Below are 17,769 nucleotides of genomic sequence, written 5' to 3'. Positions count from 1 at the left end.
TAAGTTTTGCCGTAAAATCCCTTAAGTGCTTTTTCTTTAGATTAAGATTTAGGCGCTTTAGAATTTTGCGACGCAGTTTTTAGATTTTAGTGCCTAATTAAGTAATTACCGTTTTGGATATATAATTCCTTTTAAGCTTTAATACCTTTAGGCGCAACTTTTTAGATTTTGTTTTTCGACTTTTTATTTTTCGACGTTTGTTTTTCGATTCTTATCTTTCGACGCGTTTTTTTTTTTCTTTCTCATTTCTACGCTCTAGTTTTTAGGACATAGAATTTTCTTTATTTTCTTTAAACTTCGACGAAAAAATTATTTTAAGTGGTTAAATTGATAGACATCCAAAATTTTCTGCTTCGTAGTAATAGTTGGATTTGTTAGTGGCTGAGTTGTGGATTTTCCGACTTAAAGGATCCTGGCTCCCTGCTGCATCTTTTGGCTATTCGAAACATGGGCAAAAGCAGAAAAGTCTATTAATTTAATAACTTATATAATTTTTATTTTTATAACTAATAGGATATTTAGTGAATGCGCCGAGCAAAACGTTCACCACCTTTCATACGTTCACCACCTGTAACTCGATCAAGACATCTAGCTAATTTGCCGCTGTTGATTTTTCTTTAGAATTATCATCTAGTCGAACAATTACTCCAACTCAAATTTCTGATAATCCATTTTTTGAACCCGACTTCACAATTGAGAACCCAGAGGATATTCAAGGACAATTCCAAGATCCTGAACCACTAATCATACCTCCTAAACCACAAACCATTAAATCAGAATCTTCTAGTGATTCGGATTCAACAATTTCAAATATGGAAATAACGGAACCTCTAAGTATGGAAGATCGAATGAGAGCTACACGCACTGGTCAAGGACACGCCATTATTCGACCAGACATTAATGTGCCAGATTATGAAATCAAAGGACAAATCCTACACATAGTCACTAATCAATGCCAATATAGTGGTACGCTAAAAGAAGATCCAAACGAACATCTTCGAACCTTTAATAGGATCTGTACTCTATTCAAAATCAGAGAAGTTGAGGATGAACAGATCTATCTCATGTTATTTCCCTGGACTTTAAAGGGAGAAGCCAAAGATTTGTTAGAATCGTTACCTGAAGGGGCGATTGATACATGGGATGTTTTAGTTGAGAAATTTCTTAAAAGATTCTTTCCGGCATCCAAAGCCGTGAGACTTCAAGGAGAAATTGTTACGTTCACGCAGAAGCCACATGAAACATTATATGAGGCATGGACAAGATTCGGGAAGTTGTTGAGAGGATGTCCTCAGCATGGTTTAGATACTTATCAAATAGTACAAATATTCTACCAAGGTTGCGATGTTACTACACGAAAAGACATCGACACAGCAGCTGGTGGTTCCATTATGAAGAAAACCGCAACTGAAGCTCACAAAATTATTGATAATACAGCCTCCCACTCGCATGAGTGGCATCAGGAAAAATATATTTTTCGTTCATCTAAAGCGGCTAGAGCCGATTATAGCCATGATATTGATTTCGTTTCCGCAAAAATAGATGTTTTCGAGAGACGAATGGAAAAGATGACTAAAGATATTCACGCAATACGAATCAGTTGTGAGCAATGCAATGGACCACACTTAACGAAAGATTGTCACATTGAACAAACCATGGAACAACGTGAGAATGTTTCCTACATGAACTAAAGGCCGGTAAATAATTATAAAAATAATTATCAACAGCCAAGGCCAAACTTTAATCGAAATCAAAACATTCTTTACAATCCAAATGGACCTAACAACAACTCGTACAACCAACAAGGTTCAAATAACCAACCAACTCAAAACAACACTTTCAATCAACAAAGACCTGGCTTATATAAACCACCACAACAAACCGAAGAGAAAAAGTCAAATTTAGAAGAAATGATGGCAAAGCTAATGGAATCTCAAACACAATTTATTACATCTCAAACCCAAAAAAATGAGAGGTTTGATCAGTCATTTAGAACTCAACAAGCTTCCATTTTGAATCTAGAAAAACACGTAGGTACTCTTGCTAGCATGATGAGTGAGAGGGAACAAGGAAAGCTACCGAGTAATACTGAAATAAATCCTCGGAATGAGAATGTTAATATGGTGTCAACAAATTCTGAAAAACCAGCACCAGAAGATGGGAAGGTTTTAGATGTGTGTAACAATGAAGAAGTTACAACACCACTACCACCCGAGTATGTAAAGCCAGTGGTGGCACCATACAGACCACCCATCCCGTTTCCAAGAAAAGGAGTTGAGTATGAGCAAGTAATAGGTAATAAAGTTTGTGATACCTCTGGAAAGAAGAAGAAGAATAAGAAAGTGCAAGAAACAAAAACCATAGAAGTAAACCCGGTGAAGACAGTTCCACCAAAACCTCCACCCAGGGTGGGTGATCCGGGTGAATTTATTGTTCCTTGTCTACTTAGTGATTGTGTCATGTATGATGCACTAGCAGATTTAGGTGCGAGAGTGAGTGTTATACCTCTTTCATTATATAAGAGATCAGGAGTAGGTGAGTTAAGTCCAACAGAGATGTGTGTTCGAATCTTTGATCAAACAATTAGGCACCCAGTTCGAATTGCTGACAACCTACCCGTTCAAGAGGTTAATTTAACCTTTTTAGTCGAATTCATTGTCATTGACATAGAAGAGGACTCAAACATTCCTCTAATTTTAGGTCGACCATTCTTAGCGTCCACCGGGGCGTTATTTGATGTAAGAGAGGGTAGAATGATGTAGTGACCCGAACTTTTCCATGATTATATATTAATTGAAAACTATATTTACATGATTAAATATTTCCAACATGTTAAGCAATCAAACTTGTTAAGACTTGATTATTTGAAATGAGTTTCATGTAGACAATTGACCACCCAAGTTGACCGGTAATTCACGAACGTTAAAACTTGTAAAAACTATATGATGACACATATATGATTATATATATAGTTAACATGATATTATGATAAGTAAGTATCTCATTAGGTATTTTAACAATGAGTTATATACATAAAATTGACTTTATTGAATTAAGAAACTCGAAACGATATATATAACGATTATCGTTATAACAACGTCTTACTAAATACATATGAATTATATTAAGATATTGATACACTATGTTTAATCATGATAAATGATAAGTAAACATGTCAATAAGTGTATTAACAATGAACTACATATGTAAAAACAAGACTACTAACTTAATGATTTCGAAACGAGACATATATGTAACGATTATCGTTGTAACAACATTTAACTGTATATAGATCATACTAAGATATATTAATATATCATAATATCATGATAATGTAATAATTTAACATCTCTTTAGATATAATAAACAATGGGTTAACAGCATTTAACAAGATCGTTAACCTAAAGGTTTCAAAACAACATTTACATGTAACGACTAACGATGATTTAACGACTCAGTTAAAATGTATATACATGTAGTGTTTTAATATGTATTCATACACTTTTAAAAGACTTCAAGACACTTATCAAAATACTTCTACTTAACAAAAATGCTTACAATTACATCCTCATTCAGTTTCATCAACAATTCTACTCGTATGCACCCGTATTTGTACTCGTACAATACACAGCTTTTAGATGTATGTACTATTGGTATATACACTCCAATGATCAGCTCTTAGCAGCCCATGTGAGTCAACTAACACATGTGGGAACCAACATTTGGAAAGTAGCATGAAATATCTCATAAAATTACAAAAACATTAGTAATCATTCATGACTTATTTACATGTAAACTAAATTACACATCTTTTATATCTAATCCATATACCAATGACCAAAAACACCTACAAACACTTTCATTCTTCATTTTTCTTCATCTAATTGATCTCTCTCAAGTTATATCTTCAAGTTCTAAGTGTTCTTCATAAATTCTATAAGTTCTAGTTTCATAAAATCAAGAATACTTCCAAGTTTGCTAGCTTACTTCCAATCTTGTAAAGTGATCATACAACCTCAAGAAATCTTTCTTATTTACAGTAAGATATCTTTCTAATACAAGGTAATACTCATATTCAAACTTTGATTCAATTTCTATAACTATAACAATCTTATTTCGAGTGGAAATCTTACTTGAACTTGTTTTCGTGCCATGATTCTGCTTCAAGAACTTTCAAGCCATCCAAAGATCCTTTGAAGCTCAAGTTATTTTTTCATCATTTCCAGTAGGTTTACCTACTAAACTTGAGGTAGTAATGATGTTCATAACATCATTCAATTCATATATATAAAACTACCTTATTCGAAGGTTTAAACTTGTAATCACTAGAATATAGTTTAGTTAATTCTAAACTTGTTCGCAAACAAAAGTTAATCCTTCTAACTTGACTTTTAAAATCAACTAAACACATATTCTATATCTATATGATAGGCTAACTTAATGATTTAAAACCTGAAAACACGAAAAAAACACCGTAAAACCGGATATACGCCGTCGTAGTAACACCGCGGGCTGTTTTGGGTTTGATAATTAAAAACTATCATAAACTTTGATTTAAAAGTTGTTCTTCTGGGAAAATGATTTTTCTTATGAACATGAAACTATATCCAAAAATCATGGTTAAACTCAAAGTGGAATTATGTTTTTCAAAATGGTCATCAAGACGTCGTTCTTTCGACTGAAATGACTACCTCTTACAAAAATGACTTGTAACTTATATTTCAGACAATAAACCTATACTTTTTCTACTTAGATTCATAAAATAGTGTTCAATATAAAACCATAGCAATTTGATTCACTCAAAACGGATTTAAAATGAAGAAGTTATGGGTAAAACAAGATTGGATATTTTTGATTGTTTTAGCTACGGGAAATATTGTAAAAATTCTATACAAATCATATCCTAGCTAACTTATATTATATTATACATTTATTCTAATATATTATGTAATATTGGGATACCATAGACACGTATGCAAATATTTTGACATATCATATTGACCCATGTATATATATTATTTGGAACAGCCATAGACACTCTATATGCAGTAATGTTTGAGTTAGCTATACAGGGTTGAGGTTGATTCCAAAAATATATATACTTTGAGTTGTGATCTAGCCTGAGACGTGTATACACTGGTTCGTGGATTGATTCAAGATAATATATATTGATTCATTTCTGTACATCTAATTGTGGACAACTAGTTGTAGGTTACTAACGAGGACAGCTGACTTAATAAACTTAAAACATAAACGTATTAAAAATGTTGTAAATATATTTTGAACATACTTTGATATATATATATACATATTTGTTATAGATTCGTGAATCGACCAGTGGCCAAGTCTTACTTCCCGATGAAGTAAAAATAAGTGAAAGTGAGTTATAGTCCCACTTTTAAAATCTATTATTTTGGGATGAGAATACATGCAGTTTTATAAATGTTTTATGAAATAGACACAAGTAAATGAAACTACATTATATGGGTGAATGATCGAAGCCGAATATGCCCCTTTTTACTTGGTAACCTAAGAATTAGTAAACCGATCTACTAATTGACGCGAATCCTAAAGATAGATCTATTGGGCCTAACGAACCCCATCCATGGTTGCGGATGCTTTAGTACTTCGTTGTTGTTTTATCATGTCCGATGGATTTCCCGGAATGATAGGGGATATTCTTATATGTATCTTGTTAATGTCGGTTACCAGGTGTTCACCATATGAATGATTTTTATCTCTATGTATGGGATGTATATTGAAATATGAAATCTTGTGGTCTATTATTACAATTTGATAAATATATAGGTTAAACATATAACTCACCAACATTTTTGTTGACGTTTAAAGCATGTTTATTCTCAGGTGATTATTAAGAGCTTCCGCTGTTACATGCTAATATGTGGGCAATATTTGGTGTCAGCATGCTTGTATAATATTGTTTAAAGCTGCATTCGAGATTTATTTTGTTGTAACATATTAATATTGTAAACCAATATGTATTGGTAGTGTGTAAGTGTGATATTTTTAGATTATCATTTCTGGATAATCTAGGTGGTGTCTTTTTAACCTTGTCGATAAAATAAAGGTTATGGTTTGTTTTAAAAATGAATGCAGTCTTTGAAAAACGTCTCATATAGAGGTCAATACCTCGCAACGAAATCAATTAATATGGAACGTTTATAATCGATATGAACGGGACATTTCAGTTGGTATCCGAGCGTTGGTCTTAGAGAACCAAAAATTTGCATTAGTGTGTCTTATCGAGTTTGTTAGGATACATTAGTGAGTCTGGACTTTGACCGTGTTTTCTTTAAAAACGATTGCTTAACACTTTTGTTGGAAACTATATATTATTAACATGTAAATATTATGTGATGTATTAACCTTTTAATGTAATTGATATTGTGTGATAGATGTCTACCACTAGTACAAATCCCATCGATTCACCTAATAATAATGAAGAGTCGAATATATTTTGGGAAGATTCACAAATTCCCGAAGAAGAACCGGAAGAGGAGGAACCGGAAGAGGAGGAACCGAAAAAGGAGGAATTGGAAGAAGAGGAATCGGAAGAGGAGGAACCGGAAGAAGAAGAGGTTCCGGAGGAAGAAATATTGATACCTACAGTAATTCGATTAAATAAAAGAAAATCCTCAACCAACGGACCAAAGTTAATAATGGTCAATGGTGTTTCCGCCGAGGAAGCAAAATATTGGGAAGATTACCAATTTTTCGATGAATCGGATCCCGATGAGGATTCCGATGATGTTATAGAAATTACCTTGACCCTATTTAATAAAGCAAAAGAAAATAATAAGGGAAAAGGTATAAAAATAGAGAAACCCGATTCCAACCCCGATGAACTTTATATGTATCGGCAACATCCTTATTTCCTAAAATGTAACAATGACCCGGGAACCTCTAAACCACCAGGTTTTTCTAAACCATTGTGGAAAACGACGGCTCGTATTAGAGGAACACCATATATTCCTAGAAAATTAGGAAAACGAACCAAGTCCGAAGAAGAAGAAACCAGTGATTCAGATTAGAGGGTTGTAATCATGTTGTGTATTATATGTATTGTAGTGTGCTTGTACTTTTATGTTCTATGTAAAAATTGCTAGTATTGTTTGTTAATTATTTTTTACGAATCTAATCCTTGTCTATTTTACAGTATAAAAACAAAATGGACGTTAAGGGTAGACAACCGAATATTTTAGAAGATCTAACAGAGGATATGATTGAGGAAATCTTGTCTAGAGTCGGTCAGAATTCATCAGCACAATTAATTATGGCAAAATTAACTTGTCAAACATTTGAAAGACTTTCTAGAAATGCCTTAGCTTATAAAAGGCTTTCCTTTGATAGGTGGGGTATATCACATTGGGGAGACCGTAAGTTACGCCGTGTTTTCTTTAAAGCGTTAAATGCGGGGAACCCAAATGCAATTTTTTGCTACGGGTTAACAACCTATTTTGACTCAACATATCCCAACATAGGATTTCGTAAATTAGAAAGAGCTTCTAACATGCAACATAAAGAAGCATGTTATGCTTACGGGCTAGTGATGTTCGCTTCTTACCAAAGTGAGAAAAAGAACATCGGATTGCAACTTTTAAATAAAACCTTCCCACAAGTGACGAATTCAGTAGTTGGGGTGAGAAACAAGGTTTTTAGATTATTACGGGGCTGTTGGACATTACGAAACCCTCGTCCTTTTGACTACATTACAACATGCTGCCTAGCCAATGGTCATAACGGTTATTTTCCACAAGACCAAGGATGGGAAGTCGTCTTAGTAAAACCAGAATGCATGACTTGTTTCTGGACTTATGAATTACGTGTCTTTATTTCGTTTGCTGAACAACTTGTGTATTAACTAGATTTATCTTCAAAACTGTCCGTTATCAAAGTGTACTATATTTCATGTTAGATGTAATATAGCGAAGTTGTAAGTTTGAAGAATATTTGTATGTGATATATTATTATAATCAGTTTTTCATATGAAATTGTAGTAGTTGAATTGTATATATTAGCTACTAAGTATGAACTTAACGGGTAGGCAGTACCCGAATTAAAAACTATAAAACGCTAATATGAAGAAAAAGCTTTTATAAGTAAGTTCATACTATGCTACGAAATACTATTGACTACTCTTAAAATTCTATATGATTAACTTAATTCTTTTGGGCTATTTTTGAAGGAAATGGCACCGGCGACTCGTCAGAATTTGAACATGAGCGAGGAAGACTTCTGTGTTTTCCTTGCAGCAAACATAGCCGCAGTACAGGCTGCGATGCAAAATAACAATAACTCTGGATCTAGCAGTGGAACTAATTTCACAAGAAATCGTGTAGGATGCTCCTACAAAGAATTCACTGCCTGCAAACCTTTGAAATTTGATGGAACCGAGGGTCCAATTGGATTGAAATGGTGGACCGAGAAGGTTGAATCGGTGTTTGCCATAAGTAAATGTACTGAAGAAGACAAAGTAAAGTACGCTACGCATACCTTCACAGGTACGGCGCTAACATGGTGGAATACCTATCTCGAGCAGGTAGGACAAGATGCAACTTACGCACTACCATGGTCAGCATTCAAGCAATTGATGAACGAGCAGTATCGTCCCAGAAACGAGGTCAACAAGCTCAAGGTAGAGCTTAGAGGATTACGAACGCAAGGTTTTGATATCACCACGTACGAACGATGATTCACCGAATTGTGCCTATTGTGCCCCAGAACGTTCGAAGATGAAGAAGAGAAGATCGACGCATTTGTAAAAGGGTTACCGGAAAGGATTCAAGAAGATGTGAGTTCACACGAGCCCGCCTCCATACAAAAGGCAAGTCGAATGGCTCACAAATTCGTGAACCAGATCGAAGGAAGGATTAAAGAGCAGACGACTGAAGAGGCTAACATGAAACAAGTCAAGAGAAAGTGGGAAGAAACTAATGACAAGAGTCACCAATACAACAACAATAATCACAACCACAATCGCAATAACTATCCCAACAACCGCAACATCAATCGCAACAACAACTTCAACAAACGTCCTAACAACAACTACAATAACCGTCCCAACAACAATAACAACAACAACAATAGCAATAATAACAATCCCAACAACAATCTCAATAACAACAATGGCAACAAAAACCAAAAACAGTCATGCCAAAGGTGTGAAGAAAATCACCAGGGGTTCTGCACGACATTTTGCACTAGGTGTAGAAGAAATGGTCATAGTGCGGCAAAGTGTGAGGCCTACGGACCAAAGTTTAACAGAATTAAAAGAACAAATAATGTCGGAACAGATAATGCCGCCATAGTTTGCTTTGCATGTGGAAAACCGGGCCACATTAGTAGAAATTACCCGAATCAGGGGAATACTAGTGGGCAGGGCCGCGGAAGAGTTTTCAATATTAATACGGTAGAAGTGCAGGAAGACTCGGAGCTTGTTACAGGTACGTTTCTTATTGACAATAAATCTGCTTATGTTTTATTTGATTCGGGTGCGGATAAAAGCTATATGAGTAGAGATTTTTGTGCTAAACTAAGTTGTCCGCTGACGCCTTTGGATAACAAATTTTTACTCGAATTAGCAAACGGTAAATTAATTACAGCAGATAATATATGTCGGAATCGAGAAATTAATTTGGTTAGCGAAACATTTAAGATTTATTTGATACCAGTAGAGTTAGGGAGTTTTGATGTGATAATCGGTATGGATTAGTTGAAAAAGGAGAGAGCAAAAATCGTATGTTACAAAAATGCAATTCGCATTGTACGAGAAAAAGGAAATCCCTTAATGGTGTACGGAGAAAAGAGCAATGCGATGTATCACCCTAGGCAAATCCCACATCGTCCACGAACATGAGTGATCATGAGATTATAAGGTAATACTCACGCTTAAATGACACAACGCGTTTTGGGATCACAAGCTGAGTAGAAGTGCGAGTACGTTGTGGTTAAGGGTGCTCGGGCGAGAGCACTACCAGGATGGGTGACCTCCTGGGAAAGTGCTTCTCGTGTGTGGCCGTCAAGAAAAAGCCGTGCGCCTGCGGGCAAAGCGGACAATATTGTGGTCATGTTAAGCTGGGGTGTTACAGAATGGTATCAGAGCCACTCATGTGCCATTGGGGGTGGTGGGACAAACCTCATCGAGGACGATGAGTCCCTAAGGGGGGTGAATGTAACACCCTAGGCAAATCCCACATCGCCCACGAACATGAGTGATCATGGGATTATAAGGTAATACTCACGCTTAAATGACACAACGCGTTTTGGGATCACAAGCTGAGTAGAAGTGCGAGTACGTTGTGGTTAAGCGTGCTCGGGCGAGAGCACTACCAGGATGGGTGACCTCCTGGGAAAGTGCTTCTCGTGTGTGGTCGCCAAGAAAAAGTCGTGCGTCTGCGGGCAAAGCGGACAATATTGTGGTCATGTTAAGCTGAGGTGTTACAGAATTTTATTGTAACATCTGTGTTACATCCGTCCCACATCGGTTGGAGAGGGGAACGAAGCATGCCTTATAAGGGTGTGGAGACCTTTCCTAGCATGACGCGTTTTGGGACCACAAACGCAGCAGATCCCATGAGAACTCTGCAGTTAAGCGTGCTCAGGCGAGAGCACTACCAGGATGGGTGACCTCCTGGGAAAGTGCTTGTCATGTTTGGTCGCCAAGAAAAATCCGTGCGCCTACGGGCAAAGCGGACAATATCATGCTACGGGGAACGTTTACCTGGGATATGACAGATGGTATCAGAGCTGGTATAACGCCATCCATGTGTGGTGGGTTAGTCGTAAAGGAGGTTCTCACAGTGTTACCTGTGACGAAGCATTGGCTCTTACTCCTTGCGATCCCTTACAAGGGTTGGCAGTAGCCGAGAGGCAGACCCTAAAATCAGTATCTGAGGTACACTCAGTGGTCACCAGGCGGTTAGCTGGGAAGGCACTGGGTGGGACGGTGGTTGTCCCCACTGTAATCACAGATGGTATCAGAGCCAGGCCCCAGACCAAACGTGCACAGCAAGGACGCTGTGTCCCATTAGGGGGGAGGATTGTAACATCTGGTGTTACATCCGTCCCACATCGGTTGGAGAGGGGAACGAAGCATGCCTTATAAGGGTGTGGAGACCTTTCCTAGCTTGACGCGTTTTGGGACCACAAGCGCAGTAGATCCCATGAGAACTCTGCAGTTAAGCGTGCTCAGGCGAGAGCACTACCAGGATGGGTGACCTCCTGGGAAAGTGCTTGTCGTGTTTGGTCGCCAAGAAAAATCCGTGGGCCTACGGGCAAAGCGGACAATATCATGCTACGGGGAACGTTTACCTGGGATATGACATGCGATGCTAAATCTTATTAGTAATTTAAAGGCGCAAAAACTAATAAGAAAAGGTTGCTATGCTGTTCTAGCACATGTCGAGAAAGTACAAACCGAAGAAAAGAACATCAATGATGTTCCCGTCGCAAAATAATTTCCCGATGTATTTCCGAAAGAATTACCGGGACTGCATCCACACCGATCTGTTGAATTTCAAATAGATCTCGTACCAGGAGCTGCACCAATAGCTCGTGCTCCATACAGACTTGCACCCAGCGAAATGAAGGAACTCCTAAGTCAATTACAAGAACTTTTATAGCATGGTTTTATACGACCAAGTACATCACCATGGGGAGCTCCTATTTTTTTTGTCAAAAAGAAGGATGGTACATTCAGGTTGTGTATCGACTACCGAAAGTTGAACAAACTTACCATCAAGAATCGTTACCTACTACCGAGAATCGACGACTTATTTGATCAACTACAAGGCTCGTCAATTTATTTGAAGATCGATTTACGTTCCGGGTATCATCAAATGCGGGTGAAGGAGGATGATATTCCGAAGACTGCTTTCAGGACGCGTTACAGTCATTACACGTTTATGGTTATGCCGTTTGGGTTGACTAACGCACCAGCTGTGTTCATGGACCTCATGAACCGAGTGTGTGGACCATACCTTGACAAGTTTGTCATTGTTTTCATTGATGACATACTTATTTACTCAAAGAATGATCAAGAGCACGAAGAACATTTGAGAAAAGTGCTAGAGTTGTTGAGGAAAGAAAAAATGTACGCTAAGTTTTCAAAGTGTGCATTTTGGTTAGAAGAAGTTCAATTCCTCGGTCACATAGTGAACAAAGAAGGTATTCAAGTGGATCCGGCAAAGATTGAAACCGTTGAAAAGTGGGAAACCCCGAAAACTCCGAAGCATATACGCCAATTTTTAGGACTGTCTGGTTATTACAGGAGATTCATACCCTTGACTGCATTAACGCATAAAGGGAAGAAATTTGAATGGAAGGATGAACAAGAGAAAGCGTTTCAATTATTGAAGAAAAAGTTAACTACGGCACCTATATTGTCATTACCTGAAGGGAATGATGATTTTGTGATATATTGTGACGCCTCAAAGCAAGGTCTCGGTTGTGTATTAATGCAACGAACGAAGGTAATTGCTTATGCGTCTAGACAATTGAAGATTCACGAGCAGAATTATACGACGCATGATTTGGAATTAGGCGCAGTTGTTTTTGCATTAAAGACTTAGAGGCATTACTTATATTGGGTCAAAAGTATTATATATACCGACCACAAAAGTCTTCAACACATATTTAATCAGAAACAACTGAATATGAGGCAGCGTAGGTGGATTGAATTGTTGAATGATTACGACTTTGAGATTCGTTACCACCCGGGGAAGGCAAATGTGGTAGCCAACGCCTTGAGCAGAAAGGACAGAGAACCCATTCGAGTAAAAGCTATGAATATAATTATTCGTACTAACCTTACTACTCAAATAAAGGAGGCGCAGCAGGGAGTTGTAAAAGAAGGAAAGTTGAAGAATGAAATACCTAAAGGATCGGAGAAACATCTTAATATTCGGGAAGACGGAACCCGATATAGGGCTAAAAGAATTTGGGTACCAAAGTTTGGAGATGTGGGAAAAAAGGTACTTAAGGAAGCACATAAAACCAGATATTCAATACATCCCAGAGCGGGGAAGATGTACAAAGATCTCAAGAAACACTTTTGGTGGCCGGGTATGAAAGCCGATATTGCTAAATACGTAGGAGAATGTTTGACGTGTTCTAAGGTCAAAGCTGAACATCAGAAACCATCAGGTCTACTTCAACAACCTGAAATCCCAGAATGGAAATGTGAAAACATTATCATGGATTTCATTACTAAATTGCCAAGGACTGCAAGTGGTTGTGATACAATTTGGGTAATAGTCGATCGTCTTACCAAGTCAGCACACTTTCTGCCAATGAGAGAAGATGGTAAAATGGAGAAGTTGGCGCGATTATACTTGAAGGAAGTTGTCTCCAGACATGGAATACCAGTCTCTATTATCTCAGATAGGGATGGCAGATTTGTTTCAAGATTTTGGCAGACATTGCAACAAGCATTCGGGACTCGTCTAGACATGAGTACTGCTTATCATCCACAAACTAATGGGCAAAGTGAAAGGACGATACAGACCCTTGAAGACATGCTACGAGCATTTGTTATCGATTTCGGAAACAGTTGGGATCGACACCTACCGTTAGCAGAATTTTCCTACAACAACAGTTACCATTCGAGTATTGAGATGGCGTTTGAAGCACTTTATGGTAGAAAGTGCAGGTCTCCGATTTGTTGGAGTGAAGTGGAGGATAGACAGATTACGGGTCCAGAGATAATTCAAGAAACTACCGAGAAGATCAACCAAATTCAACAACGATTGAAAACTGCCCAAAGTCGATAAAAGATCTATGCGGACATTAAAAGAAAAGATATAGAATTTGAGATTGGAGAGATGGTCATGCTTAAGGTTTCACCTTGGAAAGGCATTGTTCGATTTGGTAAATAGGGGAAACTAAATCCAAGGTACATTGGACCATTCAAGATTATAGATCGTGTCGGACCAGTAGCTTACCGACTTGACTTACCGCAACAACTCGCTGGGGTACATAATACTTTTCATGTCTCAAATTTGAAGAAATGTTTTGCTAAAGAAGATCGCACCATTCCATTAGACGAGATTACAATTAACGAAAAACTACAATTTATTGAAGAACCCGTCGAAATAATGGATCATGAGGTTAAAAGACTTAAGCAAAACAAGATACCAATTGTTAAGGTTCGATGGAATGCTCGTAGAGGACCCGAATTCACCTGGGAGTGTGAAGATCAGATGAAGCTGAAATACCCTCACCAATTTCCAGAAGATGCGTCAACACCTTCAACAGCTTAAAATTTCAGAACGAAATTTATTTAACGGGTAGGTACTGTAGTGACCCGAACTTTTCCATGATTATATATTAATTGAAAACTGTATTTACATGATTAAATGTTTCCAACATGTTAAGAAATCAAACTTGTTAAGACTTGATTATTTGAAATGAGTTTCATGTAGACAATTGACCACCCAAGTTGACCGGTGATTCACGAACGTTAAAACTTGTAAAAACTATATGATGACATATATATGATTATATATATAGTTAACATGATATTATGATAAGTAAGTATCTCATTAGGTATTTTAATAATGAGTTATATACATAAAATTGAGTTTATTGAATTAAGAAACTCGAAACGATATATATAACGATTATCGTTATAACAACGTCTTACTAAATACATATGAATCATATTAAGATATTGATACACTATGTTTAATCATGATAAATGATAAGTAAATATGTCATTAAGTGTATTAACAATGAACTACATATGTAAAAACAAGACTACTAACTTAATAATTTCGAAACGAGACATATATGTAACGGTTATCGTTGTAACAACATTTAACTGTATATATATCATACTAAGATATATTAATATATCATAATATAATGATAATGTAATAATTTAACATCTCTTTAGATAGAATAAACAATGGATTAACAACATTTAACAGATCGTTAACCTAAAAGTTTCAAAACAACATTTACATGTAACGACTAACGATGATTTAACGACTCAGTTAAAATGTATATACATGTAGTGTTTTAATATGTATTCATACACTTTTGAAAGACTTCAAGACACTTATCAAAATACTTCTACTTAACAAAAATGCTTACAATTACATCCTCATTCAGTTTCATCAATAATTCTACTCGTATGCACCCGTATTCGTACTCGTACAATACACAGCTTTTAGATGTATGTACTATTAGTATATACACTCCAATGATCAGCTCTTAGCAGCCCATGTGAGTCACCTAACACATGTGGGAACCATCATTTGGCAACTAGCATGAAATATCTCATAAAATTAAAAAAACATTAGTAATCATTCATGAATTATTTACATGTAAACAAAATTACACATCCTTTATATCTAATCCATATACCAACGACCAAAAATACCTACAGACACTTTCATTCTTCAATTTTCTTCATCTAATTGATCTCTCTCAAGTTCTATCTTCAAGTTCTAACTGTTCTTCAAAAATTCTATAAGTTCTAGTTTCATAAAATCAAGAATACTTCTAAGTTTGTTAGCTTACTTCCAATCTTGTAAAGTGATCATCCAACCTCAAGATATCTTTATTATTTACAGTAAGATATCTTTCTAATACAAGGTAATACTCATACTCAAAATTGATTCAATTTCTATAACTATAACAATATTATTTCGAGTGGAAATCTTACTTGAACTTGTTTTCGTGTCATGATTCTGCTTCAAGAACTTTCAAGCCATTCTAAGATCCTTTGAAGCTCAAGTTATTTTTTCATCATTTCCAGTAGGTTTACCTACTAAACTTGAGGTAGTAATGATGTTCATAACATCATTCGATTCATATATATACAACTACCTTATTCGAAGATTAAAACTTGTAATCACTAGAACATAGTTTAGTTAATTCTAAACTTGTTCGCAAACAAAAGTTAATCCTTCTAACTTGACTTTTAAAATCAACTAAAATCATGTTCTATATCTATATGATATGCTAACTTAATGATTTTAAACCTGAAAACACGAAGAAAAAAAAAACACCGTAAAATCGGATATACGCCGTCGTAGTAACACCGCGGGCTATTTTGGGTTTGATAATTAAAAACTATGATAAACTTTGATTTAAAACTTGTTCTTCTGGTAAAATGATTTTTCTTATGAACATGAAACTATATCCAAAAATCATGGTTAAACTCAAAGTTGAATTATGTTTTTCAAAATGGTCATCAAGACGTCGTTCTTTCGACTGAAATGACTACCTCTTACAAAAACGACTTGTAACTTATATTTACGACTATAAACCTATACTTTTTCAGTTTAGATTCATAAAATAGAGTTCAATATGAAACCATAGCAATTTGATTCACTCAAAACGGATTTAAAACGAAGAAGTTATGGGTAAAACAAGATTGGATAGTTTTTTATTGTTTTAGCTACGGGAAATATTGTAACAATTCTATATCAATCATATCCTTGCTAACTTATATTGTATTATACATGTATTCTAATATATTATGTAATCTTGGGATACCATAGACACGTATGTAAATGTTTTGACATATCATATCGACCCATGTATATATATTATTTGGAACAACCATAGACACTCTATATGCAGTAATGTTTGAGTTAGCTATACATGGTTGAGGTTGATTTCAAAAATATATATACTTTGAGTTGTGATCTAGCCTGAGACGTGTATACACTGGTTCGTGGATTGATTCAAGATAATATATGTCGATTTATTTCTGTACATCTAATTGTGGACAACTAGTTGTAGGTTACTAACGAGGACAGCTGACCTAATAAACTTAAAACATAAACGTATTAAAAATGTTGTAAATATATTTTGAACATACTTTGAAATATATGTACATATTTGTTATAGGTTCGTGAATCGACCAGTGGCCAAGTCTTACTTCCCGACGAAGTAAAAATCTGTGAAAGTGAGTTATAGTCCCACTTTTAAAATCTAATATTTTGGGATGAGAATACATGCAGTTTTATAAATGTTTTACGAAATAGACACAAGTAAATGAAACTACATTATATGGGTGAATGATCGAAGCCGAATATGCCCCTTTTTACTTGGTAACCTAAGAATTAGTAAACCGATCTACTAATTGACGCAAATCCTAAAGATAGATCTATTGGGCCTAACGAACCCCATCCATGGTTGCGGATGCTTTAGTACTTCGATGTTGTTTTATCATGTCCGATAGATTTTCCGGAATGATAGGGGATATTCTTATATGCATCTTGTTAATGTCGGTTACCAGGTGTTCACCATATGAATGATTTTTATCTCTATGTATGGGATGTATATTGAAATATGAAATCTTGTGGTCTATTATTACAATTTGATAAATATATAGGTTAAACCTATAACTCATCAACATTTTTGTTGACGTTTAAAGCATGTTTATTCTTAGGTGATTATTAAGAGCTTCCGCTGTTGCATGCTAATACGTGGACAAGATTTGGTGTCAGCATGCTTGTATAATATTTTTTAAAACTGCATTCGAGATTTATTTTGTTGTAACATATTAATATTGTAAACCAATATGTATTGGTAATGTGTAAGTGTGATATTTTTAGATTATCATTTCTGGATAATCTAGGTGGTGTCTTTTTAACCTTGTCGATAAAATAAAGGTTATGGTTTGTTTTAAAAATGAATGCAGTCTTTGAAAAACGTCTCATATAGAGGTCAAAACCTCGCAACGAAATCAATTAATATGGAACATTTATAATCGATATGAATGGGACATTTCAA

General features: G+C 35.8%; 1 non-coding gene across 1 annotated transcript; it reads right to left on the bottom strand.

Moving 5' to 3' along the window:
* Nucleotides 1–1,196: 1,196 nt before the first annotated feature.
* On the bottom strand, nt 1,197–1,303 carry LOC139845710 (small nucleolar RNA R71). The gene has a single exon (XR_011758472.1). It is a non-coding gene; the product is annotated as a small nucleolar RNA R71 (small nucleolar RNA).
* Between the last annotated feature and the right edge of the window lie 16,466 nt (nt 1,304–17,769).

The sequence above is a fragment of the Rutidosis leptorrhynchoides genome, chromosome 4 (assembly GCF_046630445.1).
Source record: "Rutidosis leptorrhynchoides isolate AG116_Rl617_1_P2 chromosome 4, CSIRO_AGI_Rlap_v1, whole genome shotgun sequence".
NCBI classification, from domain to species: domain Eukaryota; kingdom Viridiplantae; phylum Streptophyta; class Magnoliopsida; order Asterales; family Asteraceae; genus Rutidosis; species Rutidosis leptorrhynchoides.
Note: the sequence above shows the minus strand (reverse complement) of the source record. Positions and strands in the feature narration are given on the sequence as shown.